The sequence below is a fragment of the Ambystoma mexicanum genome, chromosome 3q (genome assembly GCF_040938575.1).
Source record: "Ambystoma mexicanum isolate Mex_15411 chromosome 3q, UKY_AmexF1_1, whole genome shotgun sequence".
NCBI lineage: Eukaryota > Metazoa > Chordata > Amphibia > Caudata > Ambystomatidae > Ambystoma > Ambystoma mexicanum.
Genome location: NC_090926.1, coordinates 933,971,686 through 933,985,139, shown reverse-complemented (window position 1 = coordinate 933,985,139; position 13,454 = coordinate 933,971,686).

Sequence of the window (13,454 nt, the reverse complement as noted above, 5' to 3'; positions counted from 1 at the left end):
ACTTACTGGAGGAGCAAGGTATTGCATTTACAAAGTATGCAGATGATGCACAGTTTATTACCCCACTCTCTGGTAACTATGGGGCAGATGTTAAGAACATAAATAAAATATATGATCTGATTCAAGCATGAATGGCTGAGAATGGCTTAGCACATAATAAGGGAAAAACTGAACTGATGGTTGTAGGCACGGTTAAAATTGGGACCTCACTACAAGTCCTTTTGGCTAGCAGCCTGTGAAATTGAAACTAGGAACAAAGTTAAAACACTTGGGATCTCTTTAGATCAAAATCTGAATATGTATGCCCAAGTGAGTAGCCTGGTCTCCTCCAGAGCCTACTATATTATGCTGCTAGCAGAACTTTGCCTGTTTTATTTCACAATCCAACTGCGAGACGGTGGGCAGAGCAATTATTTGTTCTAAAAGTGACTATTTTAGCAGCTTCTTGGTAGGACTCAATAAATCAGAATGTTCAAGGCTACAAATGATTCAGAATAGTGCCATTAGGGCATTACTTGTCTTGGTAGGACAGACTATGTTTCTAATGCTAGATGCGACCTACTTTGGCTCTACATGGAGGCCATGATTGAATTCCGCCTCTTGGTGATTACTCATACATGTATCATTGGCTCAAGTCCACTGTATCTGAAAGATGCCTTGAGCAACAAATCCCATATGACGAACCTACGATCCAATAACACCAACCGACTTAAGATTCTTAATACACCCTTAGTCAGACCTCCAAATGGGCATTCTTTATGGCAGCTACCAGGGCTTGGAGTGATATCCCCTTGATCTTAGAGACCTGTGCTCCACAGCTTTGTTTAGGAAAAAGCTAAAGACTGTTGTTCAGATGATTGACATGTTGTTCCCCTTTGAATGGTGGCCTGGCTCTTCGTACTTGTCTCTTTCTTCTTGTCTGTATGTTGCACCCTTAAACCTCCGGGTACCCAAGTGTGCCTTCTAAATATATTATAGTAAAGGAAAGTAAATAGCATGCCCTCAGCCCACGTTAGCACAAAAAAGCAAAGGAGGTATGCCCATCGGGCTGTGTCTGTTTTTCCTTTATGGTTGGAATCACTGCTGGTTTAGTAGTAGTGCATTCTGTTGAATAGGTAGTTTAGCCACTTCTCATCCCTGTACTTCCTGGGAAGCAATAGATATGCTGTTACATTGTGCCTGTTTTTTCTAGGTGGATAGTGATTTTTACACCAGAGGCATTTTGTACACCAGAGGCATAGTGTATTTGTCTCGCCGTGAATTGTGGATAGTTCTCTATTGCCGTGTATCAATATGCCAGTTTTTTTAAAAATGTTCTTAATGTTAAGTGGTCTTCTGTTGTTTGGAATTCCTTAGGCATGAAGTCCTTCAGTTTTGCTACGAGTGTGGAAAAAGATTTTTCTCTGTATTTGTTTCTCTCATAGTGTCTGGCATCAGTAAGTAGGTCATTGCTAAATCTAAGTATCCTTCCTTGATGGAAGAGGGTGAATTATGATTGAAGGAATTGCACTCCCCGAACATGCAGTGCCCATCTGTATGATACAGTTATTAAAAATTGATTAATTTCATCAACAGTAGCCAGTAGCTAGTGGACGCTTCTCAGAGCTTGAGCAATGTGTTACTTCCAGCCTAGTCTTAAGAGAGGTATTCCCACAGTGTGTTCAGGAGGGTCCAACCACACCCACTCTCTGGGCCTTGGCATCTCTTGGGGTCAGAAAGACACTCTGAAGCAAAGCAGGACACTCAGAGTGGTTTCAAGAAGTCATCAGGTTTTATTTCTTCCAGCAGGAAAGACACGGGATACATAGGATACATCATCAGAAACATCTCTGGGACTCTACTAAAAGTTACAAAATGTCCCTCCTTATATAACCATCTTGGTTGGCTCACCTCCCTGTCTATGGTGCATAACACTCTCATTGGTTCAGGCACTTCAAGACAAGCCCCTTCCTCCTCTAGGGTTGGCTGACTGAGCTGCCAATTCACAAAAGCTCCCTTGTCATACTTACATCTGTAACTGATTAAAATTATGTGTGCTGTGCCTGATCTTCAAAATGGGACATTACTGACATTAGTCCTGAGACAGTTTTAGCAACAGCATCATGGTTTCCAGTCCCAGAGGCCCAAACATGGGCATCAGCTGTATCCTCTCTTCCAATTAGGCCAGCTGAATGCAACACTCACTATCTTCCCTTGACTGCTACCTCGTTCCAACGTCTCGGCACTGTCAAGATTAGAGATAGGAGCCCATATCCCATGTGCTTAACTACTGACCTCTCAATGAACTACCATGAGGTAATTCTTTCTTCATTTCAGCATAGTTCTACAGAAATTCACTTATTTATATGCCCAGAATCCATTTTAAAGTGCCTGACCCTGTCTCAAACCCAAAATGTCTGTCCACATTACAAAATGCCTGACCTATTACAAAATGGTGGATCACCCTACTTCTGTTCATATTTTGATACCTGGTCCAATTTGAATTTAGATTCTTTCATATGTGGAGTATTTTTATCCACACACACTGCTTCCAGAAGACTGCTTCCAGAACCCATCCAGATGTCCGCGTAGCACCTTATTGCAGAACTGCTCATCTTGTAGCTGACTCCCAAATTCTTTGAAAGAGCCAGATTTCTTAGCAGAATCCAGACTCTAGCATTGCAAAATTATTGCTAGCCTGACCCAATTGCAAACATCCCAAACTTGAAAGGATTTAATTCTGATTCAGCTTGGCTTGCTACCATTAAGGCTTGCCCGCTGAAAAATGTATCCTGCTATCTACTGTGCCCAGTAACCAGAACGGGCCCTTCCAAATCCAGTCTGAGGTGCAGTTCAGATTGACCAGAACCGCCTTGCCGATCCAATCCTGCTAGAGGTGCCCTGCTGCCGGTAGACCAGATCCAATTCATAGACCAGAGCTGATGGTCCAATTTAATAACTTCTTCTGTAAGTATTAACAGGAAGAACAGTGACCCATTGTATATCTGCATTGTATTATCCCTATCTCAACCCATTCCATCTTTGTTAGAATCCTTCTTGCGCTGATTGTCTCATCTGTGTTCCAAAACCAAAACTCCCTAGTGATTTTGAATAACTAAAGTAAATCCCAGGATAAAGTAGAGTATCAACAACATGACGAGTTACGCTGATCACGTGATTGTAAGATGCATATGTGGCATTCTCTTTTTCATAGTCATAATATAGTGTAATCAAACCCATCTGTCATTTTCAAAAGCGCATTTCTGTTTTCATTTTTGCGCCTATTTTGCAAAAACGCCTCTCACTAAAACCTCTATAACTCCTTCGTTTTTAAAGATAGAAACACAATTTCAACTCTCACTGATACCTAACATCGTTAGTTACATCCACAACTAAAAATGTATTTGACCTGTTTTTCTTCAATATCGCATAGTAAAAGTTTGCCGCAAATTTGCAAAATTCACAAGTTTACACGTGTCATTTCCCCATTTCAAAGTGCTTTTTCCATTCCATACTGATCTTAAGTGTGTATTATTGTTTATATTATAGCTCATGTATGTTAGGACCTGATCAGTGTTGCTTTCTTTAGGACGTGTCTCCATTTAAGCATTTTGCACCCTTTTGCATTAATTTACAAAGCCATTTTTCATCTGTCAGTTTAAAAGTGTCATTTGGAAAAACGGTTCTCTTGTTTAGGGAGGGAAGATTGCCTATAACTCTAGACTTTGTATTTCCTACATGAACACCTGCTGGTTACTCGCACTGGTGTAGGATTGCCAATTTGTATTTAAACACAACTTTGCAGGGGGAATATTAAATGAAACGCTATCTGTGCACAAATCAAAACTGTTCTTTTTCCTGTGTTTTCTATTTAGCCTCATTATAAGTGAATTCAATTACTTGACTTATATTTCTGAATTGTATTGTCACCATTTGGGTGATTGCTGCCCCATATATATATATCTATAGTAAACCTATGTGTGAGTTGAATATTACATTTAAAAAAAAATATTTACCTTTGCAAACTAGCCTGATTCCTGGTTCAGTGTGACCTGGGGGGTATTTTGAGAAGGGTGTGATATGAGTGGTATATCATTCAGAATATTGAACTTAAAGACAAACATAAATAAGGGTTTCATTGCTCACTATATTGCTAGACGAGACATGGGTGTGTGCCTGATTGAAGTCCCTTACAGCTAATGTATCATAACATGTATTACCTGACACATTCTCTACTGCATATAACTTTCTGACTTCATAAACATGGATCGTCCTTGAAAGCGTGTGGAATCAGAAAATACAATATAAAGGCTTTTACACCATGCAAAGAGAAATACACCGACACGGGCTTGTAAAGATTCCCAGAATCTTTATGCAATTCTGTACAGTTTACAAAACAAAGTACACAAATAGATATTTGGCCGTCAGTACATCACAGAGACCACCAGCAGGGTTCAATGTGAGCAGTGAACAGGATTTGCTAGCTGGACATCAGCATATTTATACAGTTTCGTTATAACGATGTCCAGCCTCTTTCAAGTTAATCATGTACTGGGCTAGGGTCGCGCCAGGTTCATTCCTAATTTACATATCTCGTGCATGCGGTTTACTCTTTTAATACATTTGCTAACAAACACTATTATTCTCTAGGTTTAACTTTACACTCTTTGCACATTGCTTTAATACAAATCATACAGATGTTTCACATATCGTGTTTAGATAGCGTTATTGTTCTTGTATACTTGTAGGTTAACATTGCCGATTCAAGTAATCCCCTGATCCCGAGGTCAACGAAGGACAAGGTCTACATGACCCTAACATGTAGCCTGAAGGCAGGTTGAACATTAACTCTCCTACAGAGGTTGAAGAGGTTAAAGCAAGAACAAGAGAACGCAAGACAGCCATTTTAGGCCACAGGGTCACTTTGTATGATAAACTAAAATGGCGGATTTAACCTAAAATGGAAGCTTGATTCACTTAAGGTCACGACCTTGCAATACGGATTTCCTCGCAAAGCGACTGGGCATAGGCCAACATATACAATGAGGATGAAACAATATTATATCAGTTCTAACAAACCCTCCTTTTGGCCTATGCCAAGCGCTAAACTACCTTCAATCACTTTGCGACTAACTCCACATTTCAAAGTCTATACACCCCGAATCATTGTCAGACATATCTATTGCCATTAAATCAGACACTAGAGTTTCTTTCAACACATACTCCTTGGAAACCTTAGCTGGGGCGTATATTTTTTGCCCTAATACACTTGTTGCTTGTGCGCAACACCCCCCTAATACTGAGCATATACCAGGGAGACACTGGAACAGAAAACTTCCCAAGATAATCAGCAGGGCCGAAAACAACTTCCATCCCCATGACTGTAGGAGGTCCCAAAACCATGCACTAAGTTCCCAGTTTCCCTCAGGAACATGCACTTCTGAATTAAGAACATGTAGATTTTGGATAGCCTTAAAGATCGTCGGAGAGGAGTCTGGTACGTAAATGCAGCAAGCGGACCCCACTAATTTACATACTCCTCCACGCTCAGCCAGAATGACATCTAATGCCATCCGGTTCTGAAGAGCCACTAATCTTATCGCTTTCTGTTCTAACGTCATATTATAGAGTATGTCAGTGGTATGGTTGATGGTTCTCTCCAATACTCTCGCTAGTCCCCTGATATCTTCTGAATTCGTAATTCGCCCAAAAAATGGCACAAAGGATTTAATGATGTCTCCTAGAGTTTGCGTGGGAGTATCCCCTTTCACGCCTCGTCGTGGACGAGTCTTTGAAATTTCTGCAGTACTGGCAATAAATACCCCAGGTAATAGAATCCCTAAATAGCAGGTTCCTTGCCAATCCCTGGGCAACCATGGGAATGCCACATTACCGCAAACAAAATAGACAGGTTCACCTACGTACAGAGGTCTGTTCCTAAAATTACACATCCTTATTGCCTGTAGAAGCCATTTTGAAAGAGATCAAAGACTGAAAAGGACGAGACAATCTATCACCGGGCCTAACAGAAGCAACGTTTGGCTTACTCCTATTTGCAAAAAGCGAGCATCCCAGGGGCATCAAAATATGTTTTTCAAAACTATTCAAATTTGTACCATCAAAGTTCCCTGAGATGCTGTCATTCCATCGGCCAAAGAATAGTGCTTCGAGAGAAGCATAACAAGCAGTTGTCAAAGGTAAAGGATGAATATACCAACCTAGCCCCTTATCCCCATGTTGTGGTAGATGTGAGCAGATCCAGCAATTGGTCCTATTTAAAATTTCATGAGTGGCATTCATTATTAACAAAAGGGTATTATTCTGATAGTTCCGTCTATGCGAAGAATCTCTAGGTGATAAGGTATGCAATTGCATGGCAGGAGTGGGGAAAACAGATACATTCTCAACAGGTAAAAAGTCCTCTAGCGAATATGCTTCCTCCAGATACCATAACCAAAACCAATAGTTACTAAAAACCCAGTTATTATACTTGATCATTGTCTCTGCTAGTCACATATTTATCTAAAAGTTTGGTACGAGCGGGTGCAAGCATCGTAGTCTTCAATCGAAAAAAACACCAATTGTTCGTTTGCTGGCGACTCCAGTCACGCGTCTTCGTAATGTCTTTCCCAAAACCCTCAGCCAACAGAATACTTTCGTACAGTCGGGCGAAAAGGCAAGCCCTCAAATGATTTCCTCAATCGCACAGTCAAACCGTGCTGTACATCTATTTCCTTGGACGTAAATTATATTTAACTATTGCTGGTGCCGAACGATCGGATAACAAAATGTCGTCACTTCCCACTGGAGGTGGCGAGTGAACGGAAATGGGATCAGAAAAGGATTGATCCGGAAGTACCACTGTTGGAGAGTGTGGAGACAAGATGGCCGTTTTGTCTGGCCTTGCAAACTCTGGAACGGTCTCCGATACTCTTGTGTCGATTGTTGCTGTTTCGGGCACGTTGGTTACAGCAGTGGAAAGGGATTCTGTGTCTTCTGTATTGTATGGTACGGGCTGCGGAATCCGTTTGGTGTGCGTCACGTGGATCCAGTTCTTACGACCCGCTACCCGCACAGCAGTCTGGGTGACTAGCAGGACCTGGTAGGGACCCCTCAACCGAGGTGCAAGGCAAGATGACCTCTCGAAAACTTTCGTGAGGATCCAGTACCCCGGTCGTAGACTGTGACCAGGACCCTGGTAACGTACAGGTAATGCCTCTTCCACCTGGTGATAAATTCAAAACAGATTTTTAGTCAACTGGTTACAGTAATCTGAAAGAAGCACATTCTCTATACCCCGCAACGAGCTACTTTTTGGCATACCCAAATATTAGCAGGCCTCCCCATCACCACCTCAAAGGGAGAGAGCTCAGTCTTAGTTTGAGGGGTTGTTCTCATTGACAGCAACACGATCGGTAAGGCGTCTGGCCATTTTAACTTGGTGCCAGCACACATCTTAACGATCTTGTTCTTTATAATGCCGTTATGCCTTTCCACTAATCCGGCACTTTGGGCATGTCTGGCCGAATGGAACCGTTTATCAATCTGTAATCCTTTGCATATTTGTAGGATTACAGCAGCGATAAAGTGTTGCCCATTATCCGACCAGATGACTCTCGGCAGCCCGAACCTAGGAAAACATTTTTTCAACAGAGTTTTTGCCGTGGTTATGGCCGTTGCATCTCTAACAGGGAAGGCCTCAATCCACTTACTAAAGGCACAAATGACAACCAACACATATTTAAGATTGTTGCAACGTTCCATTTCAATAAAATCAAAGTGAATAACCTCAAACGGAACAGAAGGTGGAGCGAAACTTCCTCTATGAGTCGAGGTACCTTTTCCTACATTGTGCTGCAAGCAGACCATGCATCCTTGGACAAAACGCTTCACAATTTTGAAAATCTTATCATTGGCCCATACACTGTGTAGCATTTTAGTCAATTTTTTTGCGTAGACATGTGTCGGACCATGAGCCATAATAACCATCATTGTAATGTAGGCGTCAGGGAGTAACCATTTTCCTTCAACATTGTCCACCCAACACCCATCATCATCTAATCTTCCTGCACCCTCAACCCATTTCTTGGTTTCCTCTATAGTAGCATCTCCTTGAATGTCTTTTACAGAATCGATACTTTCACCAAAAGAGCAAATATTTACAGTTTTTCTTACAGCATACGTTTCTGAACTAAAATCAGTGGCAGTTTGCTTAGCTATCTGATCAGCGAAAGCATTCTCTTTTCCTATATCATCTGTAACCTTTTGATGTGCTGCACATTTTATAATAGCTAACTGAACAGGGAGTGCGAGTGCTGAAAGTAATCCCACTATCAAAGTGCCATGCTGGATTTTCGTGCCATGTGAGGTCAAGAAACCTTGTTCTTTCCAAAGTCTACCGAAGTTGTGAACCACCCCAAAAGCATACTGACTGTCGGTATATATATTTACTGTAAGCCCTTCAGAAATTTCACAAGCTCGAGTTAACGATACAATTTCTGCGGCCTGCGCGGAATTATGCATAATTCTTTTGGTTTCCACAATCGTACTTAAAGTAGTGACGGCATAAGCAGCCGCGGATGTACCATTCGGGAGTTTAAAACAAGAGCCATCACAAAATAGCTCTCCTTGTGGGCTATTCAAAGGCGTGTCTTTCAGATCGATTCTACCTTTAGTCTCTTGTTCTGTCACATAAAGGCAATCGTGTGACGTTTCATTACCATCAACAGTATCTTGCGGGACAGGTAAAAGTTCAGCCAGATTTAATACACGACACCTCTGAATTTGAATGTGGGGTGCAAACAAGATCAATTCATATCTTGTCAATCGTGCGGAAGTGAGGTGTTGCGTTTGAGTTCTATTCAATAAAATATCCACAGAGTGAGGTACCATTAGGGTTAACGCATGATCCAGGACCATTCCCTCACTCTGTTTTACAGACGCAGCAGCAGCAGCGACAGCTCGCAAACATCTCGGCAAAGTGCATGCAACAGGATTAAGGGCAGATGAGAAATAGCCGCACGGCCTATTCTTCCCTCCATGTTCCTGCGTTAACATAGCCAAAGCACATCCATTACGTTCATGCACATACAACACAAAGGCCTTTTCATAATTTGGAGTTCCTAAAACCGGCGCCGAACACAGCGTGGTTTTGAGCAAGTCAAATGCTGTCTGGTGTTCCAAAGTCCATGGAAATGGCAAAGAAATGCCCTTCTTTGTAAAAGCCAGCATTGGTTTAATCGTTAACGAAAAGTTAGGGATCCACACTCTACAGTAAGAAGCCATACCTATCAGGGCTCTAACTTCCTTCTGCGTATTTGGGACAGACATGCCAGAAATAGTTTTTATTCGTTCAGGTGTCAACCGTCTTCCCTCCTTTGACAGGAGATAGCCTAAATAGGCAACCTCCTGACAACAATATTGGATTTTTTTGAGTGAAGCTTTGTGGCCATGCTTTGCTAGATGACAAAGTAACAACATGGTGCCTTCTTTACAGGCACTCTCAGAATCAGCAGCCAAGAGGAGATCTTCTACATACGAGAGTATCGAGCTGCTCTTTTAATGCCCTACTATAAATACTTGGACTCTCAGTGTACCCTTGTGGTTCACGAGTGAATGTGAACGAGCGTCCACCTAGGGTAAACGCGAACAAATACCTACTGTCCTTGTGTATGGGAATACTGAAAAACGCATTTTTGAGGTCAACAACGCTAAAGTAAGTGGCAGAAGCCAGAATCATGGTTAGTATCGTTGTAACATCAGGTACAATAGGGAATTGAGGAGCCACAATTTTGTTAATAGCATGTAAATCAATTATAAACCGAAAGGGAATTGCATTATCACCTTTTTTGTATACTGGCAAAATCGGGCTGTTACACAAGCTACCCGTAATTTCCTCAACTACTCCACGATGTACAAAATCAGAGACTATATATTTCAAAGCCTGTTCGCCTTCAACCGAGATCTTATATTGTGGGAATGCGAGGCAATTTAACTCCATGTTTCAGAATAATTCTAACAGGTTCAATTTGAAGAATGCCCACATCATTATCATCAATTGCCCATAAGCATTCTGGAATATTACTTAATTCTGGCGGTAAAGGTCGAGTCAAAAACTGAGAGGTGAGTGATTGCTGAGGTGAAATTGTTAACCGAACTCCGTCCGGAGAACAATGTATTACTGCATGCAATTCCTTCAACAAATTTAACCCCAGCAAATTCTCCCCACAGTTTGTGGTAAGTAGAAATGGACACTGCTCCGTGAAGGGACCCAGTGTTATCGGTACCGGAAAAGAAACCGGACAAACTACAGGTGTGCCTGAAAATCCTACGGAAACGTTGGACTGCCCTGACAGGGGAATATTTGGAACCCGCGAATGGTCAATAGAAAATTTCTGTGCTCCAGTATCTACTAAAAATAGATGCTTCCTATTTCCCACCGCCATCTCAACGTAGGGGCCTTTCTGATGAACGGGAATAGGCGTTGGTTCCAAATCCTGCTTCGGGCAATCCTAGCGAAACAGAATATCGTCAAAAGGAAGCTCTTCAGAGAGGTACGAGGCAGAATGGTGATCAAAAATGTTTCTATTATCCACATTCAAAACTTGCTTAACCTGTGAAGGAGGTTGCTGAGATTCTGGTGCAAACTGACCTCTGCCAGGGCCCCCTGCACCTGGGCGACCTCTGGATCGTCTACCCATGTTCCCAAATGAACGTTGCTGCAAGGTCGGACATTGTGCGTGCCATTGGCCTTCCTGTCGACAATAGGCACACTGGTTAATGGTTACCAGTGCCAGGGGCGTACTTCCCTGTGGAACGTACTGACCTCTAAATGGATTACCCCCTCTAGGGTTTCTAACAATCTGTTGTAATAAGACTTTTGTTTTCAGGTCACTCTTTTTTTCTCAAGTTTTTCCTTTTCATTATTCACACGATTTTCATAGTACTGAGCCATGTGCAGTACTTCTGATTGAGACTTCGCCTGGCAAGCACTTTCGGAAGACATAGGGCCTCATTCCGACCCTGGCGTTAACCAAGGCGCAATTAGCGCCTTGGTTGATGCCATTATCTTTCCGACTCCGCCATGGTGAATGGCGGAATTACCACCCCATTCCAAGGTTGGCGGGGTCGGTAATTCCCCCTTCACCAAGGGCCCTTCCCCATTCCCATTTTTGCCCCATAGGGCTCAATGGGAATGGGGAAGGCGCTAATTACGGCACCGTAAATTACGGTGCCGTAATTAGCTCCGAGGTCCCTTTGCGGGTTGGCTTTTTAACGCCTGCAAAAAGCAGGCGTTAAGTACCAACCCGCAAAGGGAACTAGGAATAGGGCGGTAAGGGTTTAACGGCACCGGTCTCGTTAGCGGTGACCGTTAACCCTTACCGCCCTACTCGGAATGACCCCCATAATCTGTAACTGGATGTCAGACAGCAATCCACGTACACATTTGTAGACAAACAGCCTTTTCCCTGATTCTGTGCCTAAGTCTTGTCCACTGAAATCTGAAAATATCTGCTCAAACCGATTGAAGAAATCGGTAGCACCGTCAGACTTTCCTTGGACACAGGCCGTAAGCTTGTCCCAAATGATTCTTTTTTCAGGAACTATAGTTTTTAATTTTACAATAATCCTATCAGGCAATTTTAATATCACTTGAGGCGGTCGCTCGCCAGCTGGTCTTTCTCTGTTGAGCCTAACCATGTTATCCCATGTATCTCCTAACCCAGGTACATCATCTACAGTCCTAATCTGTTTCCACAAATCAACTGGCAGGAGTAAGTTATAAATCAATATCACTTAAGGTGAATATCGATGATTGTAAGACCGACTCTATTTCTTTATAGAACCCGGTCGGATTCTTTCTTACATCGGGAATAGATTGCTTTATGGTGTTCACTTCCTGTCTTGAAAACGGGACGTGAACAAACTGTGATACGTAATGTGCAGGAATTTCACCCGTGAGTATTCCTCGTGCATCATCGGCCGCAATCTCAACTTTTGGGAAAAATGTCAGAGGGACCTCTCTCATAGGCAACTGAGAAGTAGGTAGCTCCGAACGCTTACTAAGCAACAGAGCCAAATCAAGTGCTAAGGCAGTCGAAGAAGTATCAATCGAAAAAGGTCTCTTATAAACACTCAAAATTCTGCGGGACAACAAATCTTTCTTTTTACACACTCATTCTGCAGGTATTCTACCATAACCTGTATCACTTTCTTTTGCATTTCTAACCTATACTGACTATATGTGTCATATACTTCATCTGGAGTTATCGACATATCCGAAATCCATTTTATCGCATCCTTTGTACAAATTCGCGCTTCCTCACCTTTTAATTCATGGCGAGGTGAAAACTGTTTCTGTAAGAACATAATACCTAAACTATCACCATCTGCTTCCTCATTCTGTAACCCTTCCAACTCCTTCCTATACACAAAAATCTTCTCAACATGCTCATATACTTTCTCCGCAGTATCTCTGGACAACACTAAGGCGTTCAAATCCCGTAACCCTTGTGGGAGATCTACATCGTTTAATCTATTCCACATTATACTCAAATGAATCCCTAATCCTTCAATAAAGACATTTTTCTCAGGAATACCTTTTAAATTTTCGAGTGTGGTAAAAACATCAGCTTGTTCACCCTTCTCCATGCAATGTTTAGCCCAAGCAATCAATTCGTTCTTTTTATCTGGGGACACAGTATTACGAGTCACAACCCTTGATCCCTCTCCCTGGTCTACTACAAGTGATGCAGAATCACTTGGAAGAGGAAGAGTAGGCACATTCTGAATATCAACAGGTGGAGGAAAGGGGTCAGGCAAAGGAGCGACGGCTGGAAGAACAACAGGAAAAACAACAGGGAGGACCGGAGGAACTATAGGAGGAGGAATAACAACGGGAAGGGTCAAGGCACCAGGAGGAGGGACGTCTGGGGGTGGCACGGAGGCATCGGGCCTTCGTTCATGCAAATGTTTATTAATCAATTCATCTGACGTATGAAAATCTTTTGAAGGGTACATTTTTTGAATGCCTAATTGAAACGCTCAGTCTGTGTTCCTAACTGACTCCAATTGTTTATTTTGATCATATAACCGTGCTTTTTCGACACTTGTCATATGTCGATGCATATGTTTCTCTCTACTCTTTTGTTGCTGCAAAGCTTCTGTTTTCCAACTGTGTAATGCGTCAAATGCTCTAGCCTTTTTCTTTACCAATACAGACTCTACATATTCTATACGAGGGATTTCAAAGCTACCATTGATTGGCCACCGAAGGTTAGAGTTATGTCTGGTCTGTCTGTGCCAAATGTCATTAAATGCTATACTACCAAAGCCTTTCTTACAGTACATAGTACATGCTGGCGACCCCTCCTGTGGTGCGGGACAGCTATCTTCCAAAGATTGTCTGTCGCAGTGGAATAATGCCCTAAAGCAGGCAGACAATTTCCCAGGCATATCAAAGTTCTGGTGTTACC